The sequence below is a fragment of the Coloeus monedula genome (assembly GCF_965178545.1).
Source record: "Coloeus monedula genome assembly, contig: HAP1_SCAFFOLD_103, whole genome shotgun sequence".
In the NCBI taxonomy this organism is placed as follows: Eukaryota; Metazoa; Chordata; class Aves; order Passeriformes; family Corvidae; genus Coloeus; species Coloeus monedula.
Window position 1 is genome coordinate 564249 of NW_028120800.1, and position 23180 is coordinate 587428.

Here is a 23180-nt window from a genome sequence, read left to right on the forward strand (position 1 = left end):
TGCCTAATTTTAACAGAACTGTTTTCCTTCCAGGCCCCACTTGTGGGTTCTTCACTCCTTTGCCATTGGACTTTGGACAAAGGAAGAGAAGCATCTGCTCCAAACGGGTGTCATCCTATGGGGAACACACGCTGCCTCACTCTCCCCATTCTGGATGCTGGCTCCAATCCAGTCTGAGTTTTCCCCTGTTTTCCATGTCTAAGGACAGGAACTTGTCCTGGTCAGGGTGTAAGGCCTTAAACTGCACCTTGATCTGGGGGGCTGGGACTGGGATTCCAGCAGGGAATTCATTGTTTTACAAATAAAAGTTATTCCAGGGAGCTGCTGCTTTACCACACAGTGTCAGCAAAAGAGAGAGAACACCAAAGGTGTATCCGAAAACAAGGATGGAATGATTCCTCCTGCTTTGAGTGGGATCAGGGCTTATGCTGCCCTGGAATGACAAAGAACTTCTCCCTCAGCCCCTTAGAGAGCCCTCAAAAAGCCAAAGTGCAGCAGGGAAGGAAGGAAAGGCACCTGCTGGGGACAGCACAGCTCCAGCTGCTCATGGGGACTGGGCCTGAGTCTGGAGCCAAAAGCCCCTTCCCAGGCTGGAGGGGCTTGCCTAAAGCACCACCTCTGGGAAGCAAAGGGCTATGGAAGAAATGGAGTGGGAATTTACAATAATAATCATAATGGATCAGGAAAGAGCAACAACAGAAGCAACAATCATTCCAAGGGAGCAGGAGGGATGCTGAGCTTTAAACAAGGTTTGAGTGAGGCAGCAGCTCCTGGCAGTTCTAACCCACAGCTCCAGCTCTGCGATTCCAGGAGCACTGCAAGCTCCTCCTGCCCAGTCCCTGGCTTTGCCTCCTGCCAGTACTCGGCACCTCGGGCACGGGTGGCTGCGAGTGCTCCAGTGCTGCTGCCCCGAGGGAGCGGGAAAATGGCCACTAAACCCCTTCCCACTGGGCTGGCTCTGAGCTCTGGCTGGGGAAAACATTTGGCACCCCTGGCATTTCAACGCAATCAGTTTCCATCAATTTGAAGATGCACTGAATAAACCCAGGGCACATAAGTAAACCTCTCCCCATAAGGAGAGCCCCAGGGAATACACAATTCTTCCTATGCCTGGCCAAAGAAACCAGGAGCCAGGTTTTGGGGAAGAGACTTCAGACTCTTATCTCCTTCCCTGGCTGTAAACCACTTGCAGAGGCTTTGGAGTTCATACAAGCTTGTCAGGATTTGGCTACTTCATTTAAATTCTATTCAGATACTGGAATGGAAGTGTCCTAAAGGCACCTCACTCAGACTTTAAGCCCTCTACCACCAAAGAATTTAGATGCTCTTTTCTTAGGAACACCCCACCTCTGCTTCTTTAGGTGTCTCCATGTGGGACATCAATTAAATGCGGACAAATTTTAGAATGCAGCTTCCAAGTCAAGTTACCTGCTAGGAAATGACTCCAGCTCTCTGGCACCTTGGGCTGTTTTAAACACAGCCTGGCCCTTCATGGCTGAGGCTCTGAGCTACACAACTTGTGAGCTGGCAAGTAACAGCAGCTGAGGTCTCATCCCAGCTGTACACAAAAACAGGGAGTGGGGGCTGCACTTGGATACATGCAGGCAGGGTTGGGCCCCTTCTGAAAGCTTCAATCCCTGTTTTTCAGAGACTCAATCAGGGATAATGACATTTTCACAAAGCTCTCTTAAGGCACGTGAAAACCCGAGCAAGAAAATGGAATCAAAGCCTTTGTTCCACTGGCCTCACGCCCCAAATTCCAACGGGACAGACAAGTCCCTCTCCTCGCAAGGCAACGTCTCCTACCTGGATCTGTGCCTTCCCCAGCCTTTGGTGGCCGTTGTCTCCATCCTCCCACACCTCCTCATCTTCCTCCTCAGCAGGCCTGGCTTCCTCATCCTGCAGAGCAAGCACAGGGACACTCACCAGCCTGCTCATCCCAAACCTGGGCAGCAGGGATGGACTGCTGGGACCCCCTGGACACTCACCCCTCTGCTGGCCACCATCCCTGCTCTGCAGTCCATTCCCGTTCCTGGCCTGGCATCTCCTTTGAACGGGATGTTAAACCACAACCACTTGCTCTGCTGGGTTTTGGGACATCAGAGACTCCTCCAAGGCAGTGGACAAAGCTCCTGTTCCCACAGCCTCTGCCTCCCAAAGCCCTGCTAGGGCCAGGCAGAGCAAGGGAAATTTCCTGCTGGAAATTTCCTCTTGTGCCCGTAAACCCAGGGAAATCGTGGCTGCCCCATCCCTGGAAGTGTTCAAGGCCAGGCTGGCCGCAGCTTGGAGCACCCTGTGGATGGAATGAGGTGATCCTTAAGGTCCCTTCCCACCCAAATTATTCCGCCATTCCAGGATGATTCTGTGATCTCTCCCTGCATTTATTTTGCATCATTTCCTCTCTAATCTGAATTCCCAAATCGAAATGATTTTTAAAAGAAATCATTTAAAATTATCCCAGGAATAAAAAGGGGTGCATCAAACATACAAGAATCATTCCTACCTCCATCAAATCATTGTTAATTGGAAGCCTATTTCCTCATCTCTGTCCTTAGTTTTCCTTTCCTAGGAAACCTTATGATCCCACAGTTTCTCCAAGAGATTTACTGGGATTGCAGAAAGGTTTGCTTTGTCAGGGAGGCAAGGGGGTTTACAACACTTGTTCCTCTGCATCTTTATCCTTTCACCAGCTTTCCCCTGGAACGGTGCTGCAAGAGAAGTTCAGAATTACTAGAAATGGATCAGGTTCACCTTTTTTCCTCATTCTTTTCCAACGACTTCCAAATTCTTGGAATTATCCTCAAATGAGGCCTAGCAAGCTACTGTGAAAACATCAATCAGAGGAACATCTTGACAAGAGAAAACCACATCCAGCAGCAGCCAAAACAATGCCACTGCTATTCTTACCTGGTCTCCAGGTGCTCCAGCCAGAGCTCCCAACACCCACTGCCATTCCATGAGGGTGAGGAGGCCGTTTTGGACGTGTTCTTTGCCACGGGATGGGATAACAGAGCCCAGAGGGTCTTTGTGTCCCTTCCAAGCCACCCCATGATTCCATGATACCATCAGCACCTATACCAATTCCATTCTGGAAAGCCCAATTCCATTCCTCCCATCAACTCAGAATTTCTCCCTTCCTCTCTCTGCTCCACATCAGGCATGTGTTGCCACAGGCATGGGATGCCTCAGCATTGCCTGGGAATGCCACTCAAGGCTGCCCTGGTGGCCTCAGTGCTCCAAAATGCCCAGCTGGCTCCCGTTCCAGTCAGGAATGTCCCAAACAGCAGCGTGGGGTGTGCCCTCTGCCATCCCACCATTGGGGCAGCTCCCATAGAATGTGACCGACTTACTGGGTTTGGAATTCCTGGCTTAAAAGTCAGGTGGTGGAATATCCTCTCCTGGGAATATCCAGAAGACCAGAAGGCTCCCTGGAAGCCACAGGTCAGGGACAGAGTCAGATGAACGATCCTGAACTGGTTTTCAGGGGATGCATCCCCAGCCTGTGGCTGCAAAAACTCCAGAGCTGTTCCTTCCCCTTGGGACAGCCAGGGAAAACATCCCCAGCATGGATTTCTGACAGGAAAAACCTCACTGCTCCAGGCTACTTGGCTCCTCCCAAATCCAGGCCAGCACTCCAACAGGCTCTAAGGACAAAACAACAGCAAAGACCATCTCAGGGCACACGCCACGAGCTGGGCGTCACATTCCTCACTGGAACTGGGCTGTTCCCACATCCCTGGGACAGTCGGGAGCATCCCCCGTTCCTCACTCTTCCATTCAGGACAAAGAGACAACAGAGCTGTCAAACAGCCAGTGTGTAACCCCAACAATCCAGGGAAAACCACCTTGCTCTGGGGAGAAACATCATGCCCAGTTATGGAAAAAGCCAAAGAGCAGTACTGGAAACACTCCCGGGCATGGAGGCTCCCAGCTCCGGAAATGCAGCTCACAGGCTTCTTCCCATGGGAACCCCAATCTTGCCCGGGACTGGGCTCAGGGAGAAAGTCCTGCCCATTCCACCACTCTGGCACAGACACCCCAGGAAGGTGTCCCTGACCATGGCAAGGGGCTGAACAGGATGGTCTGTAAGGTTCTTGCCAGCACAGACCATTCCAGGAGTTTAAGGTGGATTTGAGCAGCTCCTGGGGACATGAACACCACCCACACCTCCCACCTGGCTCAGCCCAGAGTCCATCCAGCACTCACAGAGAGCTGCTGGGAGCTGAAATTCTCCCTGCTCCCCCTGCCTGGGAAACCCTGCCTCCAGCTCCTGGGAAAGGGGAGCTGCATCCTGCTGGGTGCCCCTGGCTCTGGGCAGCTGCCGCCTTCAGGCGGGGGGATGGCTCGGGCAGCTCCGGTGACTGTTCCACCTCGATGATTTTGTGTTTTCCTGCATTTCCCTGGGCTGGAGGGGAGCAGGGGGTGCGGTGGGAGTGCGGGAAGGCAGCGGCGGGGAGGGCAAGGAGTGGGGCCGGGCACCGCACGGCGCAGGGGGGCTTCTGCTGGCACTGGAGGGGCGCGACCGTACGGAGGCGTCCCCGCCGCTGCCGGCCACTGCCCACGGGGCTCCTGCCCGCCCCCGGCGCCACTGACCCCACACCCCGTGTCCCCACACTGGGAACCACCATGGAAAATCATGCTGGAACCTCTAATCCTGAGCCCGAGCCTTGACCTTTTATCCCCTGACCTTTGACCCCTTGACCCATTCCTTGACAACCCGACCTTTGATCCCTTACCTTTGACCATCCAGCAAGTGGCCAAGATGCCCGCGGGCGGCTACGCCAGCGAGTAGGTGAAATGGAGACCGTGGCGATCGTGCCAGACCTGAAGGCGAGCTCCTCGGGCAAAAAGATCCACGATGATGTCGAGACTCAAAGGCCGATGACAGAGATGGGTGGGAACTGCCCTGCCCAGCAAAGGCTCGGGTGATGCTGAGGAGAAACCCTCTCCCTTTACTTCCAAGGGGCCCTCCCACAACAGCCCTCTCCTCTAAGCTAACTTCCAATTGCCTCCTGGAACTCCAAAGGCCTTTCCCTTCTCCCAACCACCGCTCCCAACACTTAGCTTTCTGAAGACAAACGGACAAAATCCATCCTTGGCAGAAAAAATGCATCAGCACCTCGGATGTCAACACGTTCCCCACGGTCCGCTTTGGCAGCTGCGAAAGATGGAGAACAAGGAGAAAATTCAGCCTCTGACAACACACGCCAAAAGAGACCCCTTCCGCAAGGCCCCCTCCCTCGAAACTGCCGAGGCTCAGCGCTTACCTGCTCTCTCCAAACTTCAGCTCCACACCTGCTCACGGTACCTAAGACAACAAAACAGAAAACGTCACTGTTGCCCTCCAGAAGAGCATCCCCGGGCTACTCCACACCACTGCCCCGGCTCACCTCAAATCCTGATCTGACTCTGGAGGTGGCCAGGACAAACCTGCACAATGAAAAGGGACACGCTCAGCACGCTGCCATAGACCGCTGGCCTATCAGCCACCCCACCTAAATGCCAACTCACCTGCTCGCCTCTGGCCCTTGGCACGCCCAGGGCAGCAGCAGCACCTGCAGAGAAGCAAAGCAAAAACACACAAAACATGCTGAGAGACTGTGAAACCACAGCCTCCCCGCTCTGACTGAAGTACACCACACCTATACCTTAGGCTTGCACCCTCCAGCATCCAGGGCCAGGACATCCTGCAAGTGGACCACCTAAAACACACAAACAACAACGGATGCTTAGAGCTGCTCCAAAAATTGAGACCGAGGCCGTAACAACTCATTCTGTCCACCGGTCACTGCTCACCTCGCTCCATCGCCCCTGACTGCCAATATCCGGCATTACTTCCAAAAAAAAAAAAAAGACATGGAACAATGCTGTAACATAGTAGCATGACATAGCCCAGCAGGACTGCAGAGAGGGGCAGAGAGGGAAAGCCGGCCAGGATCTCGTTCCCAGCCCTGAGCAGGGGCTTTACTGGCCTGACTGTCCTGTACTACCTGAGCTCTGGGGACAATGAACCAGGCTCAGTCCCTGCCTCACCACTGGCACCCTGAAATTCTGGCACTGCAAGAGTCAGGGGAGGTTTCAGCAGTGATTTCAGCAAGGTCAGAGCCGCTCCCAGCAAAAGCTGTTCTTAGACTACTCCTGGCAGAAGAACCCAGAGTACCTGCCACTGCAGGATGCTTGTGACTTCCAGGTGGAGGAGAAGGGTGGAAACAATCCAAGATGAAGACAGAATGATGAACACAGCAAAGAGGATTTCTGTATGCTCTGCACTGTTTTGTCACGTTCAGCCCTTCCTGGGCTGTTCTCTGCTTGTTGTTCTCAAGATCAACATCTCCGACTAAGGGCGGGTGATGTGAATTCCAAGGAAGTACAATTCAATTCTCCCCTAGATCTTTCCCTAAAGTACAAGATACTGATTCACCTCCCTTCCCACCAGAGCCAATCAAAGACTATCCAAAAACGTAAATGATGATAATGCGGAATCTGGTCTCCATTAGAAAAATTAATGTAGTATTTTTTATCAGAGCTTTGGTTAAATGTAACAACGCAGGAAGTGCCTGTGCTCAGGTTATTGGAGAGTGCGAGGTTTTCTCATCGCATCAGCCCTGTCAGCTGACAAATGTGGCTGTGCACTAAGGCACAAAGCACCGACGTTTGCACACTACAGCTGGAATCTGCTATCTCCGTGTGCAGACACAACCACTGCTCATCACAGATAAACCCACAAGGGCTGCTCCAGCACTGACTTACCTGGGGAAAAACCAGCACTAAGAGGAGCAAAATAAAAAGCATGGGAGTAGTAGTTTCACCCTGAGCAGCTCCGTGAGATGGGCAGGAATCAGAGAATCCCCTGAGTAACTCTGAACTTGCTTTTCCTGATCACCTTTCACAGAATCCATAGCAGCAACCCATGAACATCCCGTGTGTAGGTTTATTCCAAAACCCACTTGCAGAAACATCAGGATATTGCACCTAAAGCTGCCTCTGCCAGAGGGAAGCAAGAGCTGGGGCTGGGAGAGGAAACAGGCAGGAACTTGCTCTCAGGAGAGGCAGCACATAGGCTGCTGGCACTGCCAGCAGGAGGACGCAGGTGGGAGCAGGTAAAATTCCAATACAAAATGCAACTGGGGAATGTGACGGTGCAGAGGCTGTAGGTTGGCAGTCTAAGACTTTGGGGTTTATCACAGCTCTGCAAAAGCACCGAATTTCGCCAGCAGGTACCACTCATCCTCCTCAGGACAAGCTTCCAAGAGTTCATCTCTCAATTTGTGCCCCAGTGTGGGCCAAGTGCTGGTGGAGCCTGGGCTGGCACCCCGAGCTCTCACCCCAGCTGGCACCCCCAGGCCTTTCCAATGTGCCACTGCCACCCAAGCCACAATGGTGGGGCCTGAGGAAAGGAAGGAATGAGGAGGGACTTAGGACACAATCCTGCCCTTCAGACAGGCAGATTTACCTGTGCTCCAGTCTCAAGGGGGCTCTCAGTGGATAACTCAAGCATCCCGCGTGGGACACTGGGGCCAAGGAGCAGCTGGAGGCAGCTCTGTCACCTGGGCTACCTGTGTGTAGCCATATTTAGCAATAACTGAATTGATTGAAATAAAGGGTAAAAGCTTGACTCAGCCTGTAACTTTCACCTTTCTTTCAAGTGCAAAAAGAAGCAGAAAAATCCATTCATATTGATGCTTTCCAGCTATGTCTCTTTCAGATTCCCAGGTATTCATCCCCTCACAGAGTTTTAGCGGTGACACAGAAGAAAGTTCTTTGCGTGCTGCCAGAAAAACAAGATTTCTCCCATTTTTTATTTTCACACCTAAAGTATGAAAACACTATCATCACACAGAAGAGTTCTGCACACTCTCCTCTGGGCAAGGGGAAGATTCCCTGATAGGCAGATTCCAACCCCTCCTGTCCATATTTACATCCCTAAGGCCTCAGACCCTCTGGAGGTAACCACGGGGTTCCCAGGTGAGAGGAGTCACTGTGAGAACAGAATTAAACCCCAAAGCACCTCTGAGGAGACAGCGCCTGACTCTGGGAGTGCCTCCCTCTCACGTGGAAGGTGTGGCTTACTCAGGAGTTACTCCAGGAGTTCCTACTCTGCCCAGGCCAGGCCTGCTCCGGACACTCCCCATGCCCTCAGAGCCACAAACCCAGCTCAGGGCTGGGCTCAGAGCTCCAACACCACCAGGAATGAGCACTCCCTGAGCCCCCTGTCCTCCCAGCCCTGCTCTAGGCTGGGCAGGCACTGAGGGGCTCACTGACACCTCCAGGGTGGCTCTTTAAAGGTGGTGGCACAGGTGCTCCACAGCAGACCTGTGCCAGACCCAACTTCTCCATGGGCAAGGAAGAACCTCCCAAAGCAGGTGACACAAAAAGCTCTGGTGTGGCCCAGGGACTGCTCAAGGTCACAACCAAAATTAGTTCTGAGCTCAGGGTGGTGTCACTTCAGTTCCCTGCCACTGCTGCCACTTCCTGCCACCTTCAGCTTTTGCTCCAGGCACCAAAATATGATTTTTTCAAGGCCAGCCCATCTAAACTATCTGAAATTGCAGCCTGGCCAATCTCGGGAGCTCCCACACTCACTCATGAGGATGAAGTGACAGACCAGCAGTGAGCACTTCTCCCTCTTCCAGCCAAGCTGTGAATTGCTCCTCCCTCAGCTTCGGCAACCACTTTTCGTGCCAGTTCCTGAAGAGAATCTCGTGCTGAACATCCATCACTTTTTCAGTGCAGAGCATTTGGCTTCATCCTCAAGCCCTAGAAACACTCAGCTAAACCAGCACTAAAACCTGATTAAACTTGCATCCTGCACAGCACAATGAACTTGGACTTGGGCAGGAATCAGAATATCTGGGAATGAAGAGAACCCAAGAGCTCGGAGAGGTTTGCTTTGCCCTTGTCCTGCCTTGGGCTCCTGGCTCTGCCACAGCAGTTACAAGAAGCAGAGCAGCGACCTCCCCTCCCCTCCTCATCAACACAAACCCCCAAAAGCAGAGTTTGTCTCTCTCAGACCCACCTTGAGCTGTGTCCTCAGCAACAACGAGGCTGTTGAAAGCAGCAACCCCACAGCTCGGCGTCTGCAGGGCTGCACCCTCTCCATCCTACAGCCTCTCCACCTCCCCACAGCTTGGAGTGATCTGTTCTCCCAGTTTAGAGAAGGTGACACCAACCTCACTTTGGTTTGGGTACAAACTCTGAGGCAGACACTGAAGGCAAAGGAAGACGAGGCCTTGGTGGGAAGGGACCTTAAAGCCCATCCAGTGCCACCCCTGCCAAGGGCAGGGACACCTTCCACTGTCCCAGGCTGCTCCAAGCCCCAGTGTCCAGCCTGGCCTTGGACACTGCCAGGGATCCAGGGGCAGCCACAGCTCTCTGGGCACCCTGTGCCAGGGCCTGCCCACCCTCACACGGAAGGATTTCTTCCATGTATCTACTCTGAACTGAAGTTTAAGTATCTAAGCTCAAGTTTAGTTATTGCTGAGCCTCTGCTGAAGATAACTGAGACACCATAGTAGGAGAGAAAGGAAACAGGCCTGTAGAACAAACCACAGGCGAGTAACAAACCAAAATGATGTGGCCAAGAACAATTATTGCCACAGAAAAGAAACCTCAGTCACCAAAAACTCCAGTCTATTCCTACATCCTCACCCAGGGGGACTCCAAACACGACACTGCAACTCATGCTCCTCCCAGCTCCACACACACATTGCTGGGACCTCTTGCAAGCTGCTCGAGCTCTCTCCACGTGCCAAATCTGCCCATGGCAGAGGTGCTGCTTTCCTGGCTCAGCTCCCAAGACTCAACTCTCAGTATTTCCGCCCTCAATACTGTAAATTTCTGGTGATCTGGAGCAAAGATTTCTGGCTTGCTGTGTGGCTTCTCACACAGAACCTGACCCCAGGGGCTCAGTCTCACTCTCTCCGTGTTTGACACAAGTCATAAAGCAAGAACTGCAAAGACATTTCGAGGCAGTATCAGGGGCCTGAGACAGCTTTTGAGATCAAAGTTGAAACCTACTGTTTTCTTTCATTGCTGTTAAACTGTACTGGAGTCCTGGGGGCACTTTTGGGCGCCACAGTATACAAAAGATACAAAGCTGACAGCATCCAAAGAAGGGACATGGGGATGGGGAAGGGTGTGGAAGGACCATGAAAGAGCTGCTGAGGGCACTGGGTTTGTTCTGGTAGAGAAGTGTGAGGTCAGAACACATCGGGGGCTACAGCTCTGATCTCCGCTCCCTGGGACACAGACAGGACCCAGGGAGCAGCTGGAGCTGGGCCAGGGCAGGCTCACGCTGAGATCAGGGAAAGGCTCTTCCCCCAGAGGCTGCTGGGCACTGCCCAGGCTCCCCAGGGAATGGGCACGGCCCCGAGGCTGCCAGAGCTCCAGGAGCGTTTGGACAGCGCTGCCAGGGATGCCCAGGCTGGGGCTGTTGGGGGGTCTGGGCAGGGACGGGGGTGGGACTGGGTGATCCCTGTGGGTCCCTTCCAGCTCAGGATATTCCAGGATTGTCTCACTCCCCAACAGGGGAGAGTCTGCTCTCACACAGAGCTGCAAACACACTGTGCAGGAGGCAGCAAATGACAACAATTGACATTGATACATTAATAAAGCCAAGATATTAAGCAAGCCAAAAGATAAATTTTCCCTTTTGTTCCTGACCAACAAGACCTGTCCCAGTCCCAGTCCAGCCACTAAGCAACTCCAGTGTGACACAGGGACTGTCTCACACCTCGAGGCCGACACACAACAGCAGCACAGCACCGGGAGTTTAATCACGTTTCCCTCATTAGAGGAGACAATTAATGACCGCTCAGGTGCACAACCACTCCTGCAGAGCGCTTCACTAGACCCCGTTTTGCAAGAACTCCCCCAGGCTGCAAAGCCCCATTTGCCAGGGACCTGAGAGAAGAATTCGGTAGTTTTAAAGGAATGTCAGGAACTAGGAATACACCTGAGTGTAGGAACCGAGAGTGCCGAGAATATTTCTCGGTTTCCATCTCGCCCGATCCATCTGTTACGGCGCAAGGCAGAGGCAGGTCCCTACCTCCCGAGCCTGGGGTCCTCCCATCAGATGAGCCATGCGCGCGGCCAGGGGCGGTCCCGGAGCTTCCATCGGGCCCTCCCGCTATCCCCACGCGGCCCGGGTTCGCGGCCGCTTCCGCGTTTGAACGGCGGCGCCTGCTGCTGACGTCATCACTCCCGCCGCTTCCATCCCGGCCTTACTTCCGCCTTCGGGAGCCCTCGCTTCCACGCCTGCGCGGCGCGGCATCGGCCGCCCCTCCTCAGTGCCGGTTACCCCGGCAACGCCGCTCGCGGCTCGAGCCGCTCCTGGCCCGGCCCCGGCCCTGCCCGGGACGTCAGCCCCGGCCCCGCTTCCAGCCCCGCCCCGGCCCCGCTGCCAGCCCAGCCCCGGCCCCGCTTCCAGCCCCGCCCCGCTCCCGCTTCCAGCCCCGCCCCCGCTGCCAGCCCAGCCCCGGCCCCGCTTCCAGCCCCGCCCCCGCTTCCAGCCCAGCCCCGGCCCCGCTGCCAGCCCAGCCCCGGCCCCGCTGCCAGCCCAGCCCCGGCCCCGCTTCCAGCCCCGCCCCCGCTGCCAGGCCAGCCCCGGCCCCGCTTCCAACCCAGCCCCGGCCTCGCTGCCAGCCCAGCCCCGCCCCCGCTTCCAGCCCAGCCCCGCCCCCGCTTCCAGCCCCGGCCCCGCTGCCAGCCCAGCCCCGGCCCCGCTTCCAGCGCAGCCCCGCCCCCGCTTCCAGCCCAGCCCCGGCCCCGCTGCCAGCCCCGCCCCCGCTTCCAGCCCAGCCCCGGCCCCGCTTCCAGCCCCGCCCCGGCCCCGCTTCCAGCCCCGGCCCCGCTGCCAGCCCAGCCCCGGCCCCGCTTCCAGCCCCGCCCCGGCCCCGCTTCCAGCCCCGCCCCCGCTTCCAGCCCAGCCCCGGCCCCGCTGCCAGCCCCGCCCCGGCCCCGCTTCCAGCCCCGCCCCGGCCCCGCTTCCAGCCCAGCCCCGGCCCCGCTTCCAGCCCCGCCCCGGCCCCGCTTCCAGCCCCGGCCCCGCTGCCAGCCCAGCCCCGGCCCCGCTTCCAGCCCCGCCCCGGCCCCGCTTCCAGCCCCGCCCCCGCTTCCAGCCCAGCCCCGGCCCCGCTGCCAGCCCCGCCCCGCTCCCGCTTCCAGCCCCGGCCCCGCTTCCAGCCCAGCCCCGGCCCCGCTTCCAGCCCAGCCCCGGCCCCGCTTCCAGCCCCGCCCCGGCCCCGCTTCCAGCCCAGCCCCGTCCCCGCTTCCAGCCCAGCCCCGCCCCCGCTGCCCGGCACCAGCGCTTCCCAGGCCAGCCCGGTCCCGCCCACGGTCCCGGCCGCCCGCCCGGCACCTCCAGCCACACACGGACGCTTCAGCTGCCACGCCGATACGACCGATAAGCACAGCACCTCCAGCCAGCAGTGCAATTCGTTCGGCTACTGCAGTTCCATCCTAGGAGCTTTCGGCAGCTACACCTCCTACCAGCTCTGTGTCCACACAGCCCCCGTCTGCACCGCAGCCACAGCCGTGGACACACAGCAGAGACATTTCAACAGCTGCCGTGTCACCACGGCATGTACCCCCTATCATCACTCTGATAACACCACTCAGAGGATTATCACAACAATCACACGATGCTGAACCATGTTTCCCGTGCCATTTCAGCGAAACAAATACGATTTTATCTCCAGAACAGAAAGAGGACTTTCTCAACTATACGTGGACACCTCTTCCATCACAACAGGACCAAGCACGTGTTATTAATAGTGACGTCTCGCATCGAGACATTCCATTTCATGCACATTCTTCTCGAACTTCTCAGGGACATTCAGCTGATTTTATGGGACTTTTTCATCCTCAAATGCCTGCTCAACACTTCAGTGAGAAGGATATAGTGACCAGCACAGCTTCAGAAAGCATTCCTCTATCTTCCCAAGCTTCATCTCCTTTTTTTACAACAACCAATACAACTCCAACTTCTCATATGCCTTCTTCACAGCTTCGAAATCCACAACAGGCATCTGATCCCTCATTTTTCCACCGTCGCTTTCAGCTTTCGGATGACTTTGTTCGTCACCTTTATTTCCGACTCAGAGAACGTGCAGATTATCTGCCTCCAGAGGTTGCAGCACTGGGTCCCCACCCCTCACCCATCCCGCATGCTGGCAGTACCCTACCCAGATCCACTGCACCCTCTCCTCCAGTGGCCAGATCACAGCCACCTGCGATGGCAGGTTCAGCCACTCCTCGTTTATTTCCTTACAGTGCACAGCCGCAAATACCGACCCCTATTCCTCATCCAGGAGGGGGAGAAGAACATGGAATAATAATAAAATAAAAATTTAAAGTTGTTTATTTTATATTAATTTTTTTTAATTTCATAAGAGAACTACATACCCCATGACATTTGAGTTTCAATTATTAATTCAGTTAAGGTTCTCTTTAAAGTTTGTTTCATCCTCTCTACCCGTCCTGAACTCTGTGGGTGCCATGGGATATGTAGTTCTCTCATAAAATAAAAAAATAAATAAATAAATAAAATCAACAACTTTAAAATTCTTATCCCTTAGACCCTATGTTTCCCACCCAGCATGAAGCATACTTGCTTTCTTCTGTGTTAATGAGTTCTTTTGAATTTATAAATACTTGTATTAGCGGTGATGGCGCCCGCCCGCGGAGTGATCCGCCGGAGGGACTATTTGTGATGCGCTCCTGCCCGCGGAGGGATCAGCGCTGATGCCGCCCCGCCCGCCCAGCTGCTCTCGCTGCCTTTTCCCGCTCTCCCCTCTGCTCCCAGCGCTTCTCCTGCAAAGGGCGCGGCTTTTCCTGGGCTCTTTTCCTGCCGGGCTGCAGCGAGCGCTCCCCTCAAGGAGCAGGGGCAGCTTTGCTCGCGGCGGCAGCGATTCAACAGAGCAGGCCCGGAACAATTCCTGCTTAGCCGGGCTTTGAGCACATTCCTGAGCCAGCACCAGCAGCAGCGAGTGAGGCAGCGGCACATGAAGGAGGCTGCGGCTCTGGCCGGGCTGGGGAGGGGCTCCTCTGTAATAGAAGAACATGGAGAGACAAACCAGAAAGGGCAGGAAAAAAAGAAAAAGCCAAGACAAACTAAACTTTTTTTAAAAAATAATCTGGATCCAGAGGGACTTCTGGCTGGAGAACTTCCTGGGGAGCAATCCTGCCCCTCTGGGAGGCAATGCCAGGGCAACTCCAGCTGAAACCTGCACACAAACACCACAAAGATTTCAGATATTTGCAGGAAGCATCCACTTAGCAACTGCTGGTTAATAATTTATTCCCTTTCCCATTAAATGGTACATTCAGTCCACAAGACTTCAACACCTTTCTGGTAGTTTTATTTACAGTCTGCAGCGTGTTCTGTAAAACACAGGAGTGCTCACAGACACACACGCACAAACATTTAAAGAACTACAGTTTATTCCAAAGGAAGTCTATGCACTACTTTTTCCATAAAAATTATTAAAAATACTTTAGTTACTGTATTCTACCTAAACCAAGATACTTGAGAATTCTTCCACAAGTGATGCCCCCTCCCCACAAAGGGCACTCCGACAAGAAGAAATTCAGGAGACTGCATCACCAAATAAAATCCTAATGGCAACTGCTTCAATGCACCAGAAGAACAACGAATTCCCACTCTGCATCCAGCAATCCCTGCTCTGCAGCCTGTCTGCATCTGCTTTTGTAGGGCTTGTGGGGCTTTTGCATTCACTTCCTTCTCCAGGGCAGTTCCCACAAACAAAGAATGACTGAATTTCTGCAGACTGTCACTCGGCAATCCTGCATTTCACACATGCAAAGGGAAACACTTTCCTTTGAGCCCTTTATTTCAAGGAGTCTCTTTTTTACTGAGCATCCAGTGAGAACAGTGCCCAGTTGTGGCTGTTATTATTTCTCTGCTTTTGCTGCGTGGCAATATTGAGCTGGAGCTCTGCAGAACACCCACTGCAGCCCTTGTCTCACTGGGGCACACCGAATTGACAAAAAAAAGGCACAAAGATGAAACTCCTAAAGCAGCAGCAGCCCCAAGTCACTGAGCTGCTGCTTCCCACCACCAACACTCTGTGTCTCAGCAAACACTTCCAACGCACGAGCCAAGGCCACAGGGGAGTGAAAAGCCCAGAGCCTGCGGGCAGGACAAGCACTCCATTGATCAGTAACAAACCAACACAGCTCAGCTGGATGGTGCACTTAAGACTGGACCTGGAAGCATCAGGAAAAGCCATTGGAACACAAGCTCAGCAGCACAGAATCCATTTGGCACCAGCTGATGAGATGGGAGGCTCTGTGTGGGACACGTTGTGCATTCAGCTTCAACTATGCCACAGCTCCACAGCAGCGCTGAAAAACTTCTGCTTTTAACAGTTGGAGAGGATTTTCTCAATGGAAGTGAAGCTGTCATTAACAGAGGAACAGCACACAATGCACAACATAACCTGCAATAAAAAGCTTTTGCTTTCCAGCATGTAAGCATCCAGGTTACTGGACTTCAGCTCATGGAAACGAATCTGATGATAGATTTTTTTTTAATTTTTCTTGGAACTAAAAAAGTAAAATCTTCCATAAAAGGATAAAGCACAAAAATACTCTCTCAGTACGTCTCAGGAAGCCATTTAATACCTTCCATGTCCTAGGAACAACTAGGCAAAACACTTGGAAAGTGTGAGCAGTAGAAATGTTGACCATTGAATGTTTGGCAGCCGTGTGCTCCAGCCCCTGGGAGGGGCTTGTCCCCCACTCCACACCAGTCCTGCAGCTCCCCAGCTATTTCTTCTTCTTCTTCTTTGGGGGCTCATCCTCAGAGCTGCTGCTGCTGCTGCTGCTGCTGCTGGAGGAGCTCGGATCCGAGTCGAAGTTGGAGGAGGAGGAAGAGCTGCTGGAGGAGGAGGAGGGGGAGGAGGAGGAGTGTTGGGTGGAGTCGCGGGAGACAAGCACTCAAGGCATCATGTTCAGCAAGTCTCGATTTATTTTTCAAAACTACACTTACTTATAGTACCTTTAATTAGCTCATACATATTGCAAAAGTCGAGCTCCTCATTGGTGGGAGCTATTCCGTGGGATCTGCAAACACGGTGGTCTTATCTTCCTCTTCCGTATGGTTTCTGTCTTCTTACTTATCTGAATGCACATTCTGTTATCTATGCAACCTCTTGCTCAAGGACTCAGTGTCTGCATCTTTACTAAGCCTGCTGTGTTATCATGACCTTTGCTTTTTAGCCATTCTTCAGAAAGACTCTCAACAGAGGAGGAGCTGTCCTCACTGTCACTGTCCTCGGAGGAGGTAGAGGAGTCCTGGCTGTCAGAGGAGTCGCTGGCTGAGCTGTCACTGCTGCTGCTGCTGCTGGAACTGGTCACACTTTTGGACCTGGGAGAGAACAAAGAGCTGAGCACAGCCCTGCCAGAGCCCATGGCACCGTGTTCTCTGCTCTGCTGTAATTATCCAAAGATCAATTTGTTGCCTTGAAAATTTCCAGGCCTCACCATCTAAGATGAATTCCTGTGCCCTCCCTCCCTTTCCCACTCCTGGATGAGTGGATTTTGGCCATTTGAGCAACGGCAGAGTGGCCCCAGGGCATGACATAGGCCAGCAGGACTGCAGAGAGGGGCAGAGAGGGAAAGCTGGCCAGGATCTCGTTCCCAGCCCTGAGCAGGGGCTTTACTGGCCTGACTGTCCTGTACTACCTGAGCTCTGGGGACAGTGAACCAGGCTCAGTCCCTGCCTCACCACTGCAGCAGGAATTCTGTCAGTTGTGACCAAACTTGTCCAGCGAACACATCCTACAAGCTCCTTCCTGGGCAGTTATTAATAAGGAAAACCAAGAGACTGTAAACAACCTTAAAGCAGGATACCAAGCTCCAGCCTTTTCTTTGAGAAGCAAATATGGCTAATTTGTGCCTGCTCAGGATCAGAAGGAGCAGCTGATCTCCTGGCAAGAGCCCAGGGTGGAGCACGCAGCAGAGCTGGGACACTGTGGTGGGGTCCTGCCACGTTCCTCACCATGGGGCTGCCGAGTCCCTGGGAAGTGCCCGTTCATTGGGTCACCCTGCTGCCAGCAGTTGTTTCGCACTTCCCACTCCACATTAATGTTTCATCTCCGGCATTTCAAATGCTTTGCATTTCGGTAGGAGCGGGGAGCCTGTCTCCCATGGCAACAGCGCCAGGAGTCCAGGACAGGAGAAGGAGCTGAATGGGAGCACAAACTGGAGAGGTTTCTCACCACAGCTCAGCTGATTGCTGTTACTGAAACCCAGTTCTTGCAGTAAATCAATCCCAAGTGTTTGCTCCTCCATTCTGCCACAGCTCACCTCAAATACCACTGGATTTGGAGCCTTTCAGTGGCCAGGGCAGCTCCGGGTGCCCCAGGCAAGACCTTGGTGGAGACTTTCCCTTGTCAGCAGTTTGCCAGGGGACCCTCAGAACACCTATCCTGTTGTTTCCATCCATGGAACTAGTGGGATTCTCAACCCTGCAAGAGGCAGAAGCACCAGCAATCCTGGCCCTTCCTCACTAGGACTTTCAAAATAAGCCAAGGTCTTCTGTGTCTGTTCAAATTAGCTTTAAAGGCACTGATTTAACAGAGAGGGTATTCCCCCCCTCCTGAAATTCACTGGGAATTAGAAATGGACACAAAATAAAAATGAATGATTCCTACTCCTCCATCCCTTACTCTTCTCATCAGTCCACAACACTCGCCCCATGTGACAGAAAAGAGAAGGCACACTCAGGTTAGGGTTAAACTGTGTTTACGTTCTCTTTTCAGGCCAAACTAAGGAAGCACATCCAAAACCCCCGTGCTTCAGAGTTGGTGCATTTCCTCTTCAGGCCGCTGGAACTGGTAAATCTTATTCCCAGGTCTCACTGGGAACTCCTTTTATTTCTAGTTCACACTTACAAGTAGATAGATTGTGCAACAGGGTTGGAAAACTGCTCATACCTGGCCACAGCTTTCTCAGGAACTTCCAGAAGCGATGCCGGTTGTTCCTGGCCTCTGATCCGGTTTGAAGCTTGAAGTAAATACAGGAATCCCAGCAAATATGAATCCTTCCACCGGGTCAATAAGGCATTACTGTGAACAAAAGGGGCAGCCAGCTGGAATCCCCACTGGGAATCTGTCTGGTCTCACCTTCAGGCAAATACGGCTCAGTATTTGCACTGAAAATGCTTGGAAGCAGAAATCCCAACTTGGAAAAGGAGCCACAAAGGAATAGCAAGATACTTTCCATTTTTTGAAGTGTCAGCTTCTGACACTTCACTCGTCTGTAACAACAGCTCATTTGTAGATCAGCTCTTCCTTTGACTCCAATCCAAAAAAATCTCATGTTCCCTTGAACTGTCCAGTCTCCTTCAAAGACTTAGGTTGATGTTTCTTGCAGTGACTGAGCTGATCCAAGGATCAGCTTTGTCTTCGCTTCCTGCTCATCTGTGTGTCCCTGGTTTGACATTTTGACCGTTTCCTGCAAGTTCTCTCCTCTTTGTGTGGTTTGTGTGTGACTCAGATCATCAACAGCTGCGGTGGCCCCGAGCTGGCCCCGTCTGTCCTCAGCCCACTGCTTTCTAAAGACACCACCGATTTCCTGAGAGGACACCTGACACCCAAAGAGATAAACCTCTGGGATTCCCTGGGGGAGACATGGACCAGATCCAGGTAAGGACAGAGCTGCCATCTCCCCAGGCTCCCCACGCAGACGGGATGCTTGGATTCCCTGATGCTCCTGCTTCTTCTTTCAGGGGATGCCCTGAAAGACACATTCTTCGTGAATGTCCCCTCATATTCCCACTTTCTGTCCTAGAGCCGAGTGGCCCCGAGACACGAACATCCCCACCTACATCCCCAAATTCCACAACGGCTGGGAACCACCCACAGAAATCTTCCGTGGAGCTCCCTGGGAAATAGACATTGGACACTTGCAAGAGGAAGGTTAGTCCTGTGTCCCTGTCTCTTCACTCTCCCTCCCCCTTTTCCAGAGAAATGGAGCTGCAGGGGTAGTGGTGGCGTGCAACAAGTAGTTGGCTCAAAACTCAGTTGGATCTGGTTGCCCCAGTTAAATACAGAAAGCAAATGAGGCTGGAAAAGGGCAGCAATAATGAGCCTCTCCCAATCCAAGGCAACAGCACCCTACAGCGTAACTGAGCTCCAGGGACACAGGCTTCCCTGGAGAACACCTTGACCAAAATCTGCCAGACCATGACTCATCTACCACTATCCCTCTCCTTTTCTCCGATCAGCTTTCCCCTTTCCTGGTAACACTGACTCCATGTCTGCCTTTCCAGCTCTCCTCAGCCAATGGATATCCTTACTGGAACTCCTCACTCAAGCGTGGCCAGACGGCTGAGCAGACACAGGTCGGGGATGCCTTCAAACAGAACATCACTCCACATGGAAATAGGTGATGGATCCGCACGCCCGGAGCTTTGGCTCCCGCCTCGGAACCTCATGAACGCACACGGACACGTACAGTGACACTGGGACGTTTGGGCATCCTGGAGACAACTCCCTGCCACTGTTAATAACCACCAAGGGAAGACAAAGATCAGCTGAGGGGTTATTCCCATAAGCACTGTCTGCTGTTTAACCCCCAGCAGCTCTGCAAGGAAAGGAATCGCAGGTGTTTTCCACCGCAGGAGGCAAAAATATTGACTGACTTCATCAGTCCATCCATAGGTCTTGTTTCCCAACATCAGCCCAGCAAAGTGACCTTAAGGATCAGGTGCCAAAGATGCTGCACTGCGCTTTGGCTCTCCATGTGTGTAGAGATGCTGGAATCATGGAATCACAGAAGGGATTGGGTGGGAAGGGACCTTAAAGATTATCCCGTTCCAACCCCCTGCCATGGCCAGAGACACCTTTCACTATCCCAGGTTGCTTCAAGCTCTGTCCAGCCTGGCCTTGGACACTGCCAGGGATCCAGGGGCAGCCACAGCTTCTCTGGGCAACCTGTGCCAGGACCTCAGCACCTTCACAGGGAAGGATTTCTTCCCAATATCCCATCTAAACCCACCCTCTGGCAGCAGGAAGCCATTCCTCCTTGTCCTTTCACTCCAGGCTCTTCAAGTCCCTCTCCAGCTCTCTTGGGGCGCCTTTAGGCACTGGAAAAGGCTCTAAGGGCTCTCCAGAGCCTCCTCTTCTCCAGGCTGAACATTCCCAGCCCTCCCAGCCCGTCTGTGTAATGCTCTAGCTCTTGGAGCACTTCCTGGCCCTTCCTGTCTGATATTGCGCTGGTTTATTAAAGGAAATTCTGACTCTTTCTGCTATCTCTGTGTATTTATCTCCAAAGGACTGTGAGTACGGAAGAGTCATCCCCTATGTTCCTCAGCTCTTCTTTGGGGAACTCACCTACAAATGGAACTGCAGAAATGGGGAGGGAGGAAAAGGAAACAGGATGTGAATCGAGCACCTGCATAGTGACCACAGATGTCCACTGCTAGACAGACACTGATGTCAGGCAGATCATGCCCTCCAAATAGTGCTCAGAAAGAGAACAAGTTTGGGATTCCTGAAACTGCTCTGAATTGGATTTGCTTAAACAGATGTCATTAGTAAAAGTAATCAAAGAAAGAGTTTTGATCCCTCTTCCAAGCTGATGCCACTTATCATGTATCTTCCCTGCATTCTTCTAGGGAAGCTGTTTTTGATGTTGTCCTGTCCTTCTTTTTATAAGGGAGCAAAAATACTTTATTAAGTATTACTCTTTCAGTTTTGTTTCCTCTCCTCTTCTGAGATACAGTAAAGTGAACATTCAGCAGAATAGTTTTGTATTTTTTGAACACAATTCTTCTTTTATCCAACTGAGGCCCTTCTGTGATCATGAAAAAACAGAAACTGTTGTGAACTACAGTTTACACTCATAAGAGGTTGACATGGGTCAGTTCTCCAAGGTTATTCTTAGTTCAACTGCTGTGTAAACTGTTGATGTCACTGACTGGAGGCTGCTCTTCAGGACATTATAGATATGATAATTATATGACAGAAAATGCAACATATAGTTGAATCTGACCTTCAAGTTCACTAGCTTAAAAAAGGAAAAAAAATGTCTGTAAGAAATTTGCTGCTTTTCCCATTACTAAGATGTAATAAATGCCTTCAAGTTTATACTCAGTCGACAGCATATACACATGGACAGCAGTGCCCATCCATCCAAATGTACCCCAAGCTAGGGTACATTTTAAGTCTCAATGATCACTGCCTCCAGAAAGCATTTTTGAGACAAAACAGGCAAAGTCTTTTGCATATCTAGACAATCATCCAATACTAGGATCTTCACTCTCACATAAACACTTCATGTTTTTCCACAGAGGAATCTGAGATAGATTTTTCTGAGAAATAACAAACCACCAAAAATTAATTAAATGACAAACAAGGGAAAAGCACCACTTCCTCACTCAGCACATTTTCCTTGATTTTCATTAAGCATTCAGATTTACAGATGCTGATATTGCCACAAGAGCAGTTTTTTTCTGGTTTAACTTCCTCTTCCAGTAGAGCAAGCACAGCTGCAAAATGCAAGCTCACTTCTAGGCTCTCTTACACATCACCAGTTTACCACATTCCAACCAGTCACAGCTGTGCAACACCCCGTCAGGGTACTGGGATTACTGCAGTGCCACAGACAGTTTAAGTGAGGCTCATGGAGCTGTACAATTTTAACTATGTTTTATATGTATAATTAAATGATGCATGACATGGAAATAAGCCAGCTGTACTGAAACTGAACAAACTAACTGCTCTGATGCAACAGTTAAGCATCTCATCAGTTCTAAAATGAAACAGGTTTAAAGCAAAAACAATATAGAGAACAGAATGCTTGACACTGTTAAATAGCATGGTCAAAGGATAATTTTTGAACATTAAGGAAATGCACTCACCCAGTCAAATTTTCAAAAGAATTCCTGGCACCAAAATGTTCTCTGTTTGCTTTTTCACCATGTTTTAAGAATGGATCACTCTGGGGGAAGAAAATCCTGTGCGCAAAACACTGCGTGAAACTAAACAATCCTTAAACATGGCTAATTTCCATGTGGAGCTGATGATTTAGCACTGTCATCCTTCAGCAGAGGAGAAAGAACTACCTGTCTTTAGTTTATTTAGGTAAGATGAAAAAAGTGAGGAGCGTGAATTTGATCTTGCTTCAATTTACTTCAGTGGAAAAACTCTTGCCATGACTTCAGTGAGAATGAGACTGCATCTTAATTCATTCTATATGGAGAAAAACAAATCAGCTGAGAATAATGCTTTTGTTTATTAGATGTAAATTACTACCATAGTCGTTTTTAACAGTGCTAAGTAAATCCTGCTTTAAAAGCCAAACGTTGCCTTCAGTCCTGCTTATTCCTCTGTACTGTGTCACAATGCAGGATTCCTGGTCCTCTGACCAAGTCACCGCTGTCACAGTAAGCATGGCTTGCTCTGGGGAATGGCCACATTCCCACACGGGAATGATAGATGTTTGTGGATGTCACTGGTGACAATGTCCAAATCTGGGCTAGGGCATGCCCCCCAGCCAAGAAACTAGGGTGCACACTTTTGTAATATAAATGCATTCACTGAGAACACAGACTACACTTACTAAAATGTCCATGAAAAGCAGCCAAGTAAATCAAATCAATAGGGTTAAATTTGCAATTAGGATTCTCTCTTTCGGCAGGAAAATTTTAGGATAGCCACAAATTGAGAAAAATTTGCTTTTTTTTCTTCTTTTTCTCAGAAGGCAATCAACCTTCTGGTCTGGCTATTCTTTACTTCTCCCTATGAAGTAAAATCTAAAAAGACACACACACGATATTTATGGAAGGACCTCCCAATGAATTAGGAAAAATTATTACTCAGAAGATCAAACAGAAACAAGACTGTCTACACTGTATGAATTAAACATACATGAATTAGGACACTGAGCCTTCCATTCTTTAGTAACAGAACTGATGCTGTCCTGAAAATGACATTAATGAATTACACTGGTATATGAAAACCTTCTGCATCTGCTCTAGAGGTTGGAATGAGGATGTTAAATGAGGCAGCAGACAACAAGGACGTGCTGCTTAGGGAAGCTGAATATCACTTCTGTGCTTGTGGAGTTCTGCAGTTTGGATGAAGGTCACAGGTTATCTCCAGCTACATGAAAATGAGTGATAAATACACACTGTTGGTCTTAGACTGAAA

General features: G+C 51.7%; 1 pseudogene across 1 annotated transcript in view; it reads left to right on the plus strand.

Annotated features, from left to right (window-relative positions):
• LOC309585665 (epidermal growth factor receptor kinase substrate 8-like protein 2) overlaps positions 1 to 23180 on the plus strand; it is a 50794-nt pseudogene that overhangs the window by 17591 nt on the left and 10023 nt on the right. Inside the window, exons 2-5 of the transcript in view lie at positions 17787 to 17861; positions 18523 to 18671; positions 18817 to 18943; positions 19298 to 19413. The product of the transcript in view is annotated as an epidermal growth factor receptor kinase substrate 8-like protein 2 (transcript). The remainder of the gene's footprint in view (positions 1 to 17786; positions 17862 to 18522; positions 18672 to 18816; positions 18944 to 19297; positions 19414 to 23180) is intronic.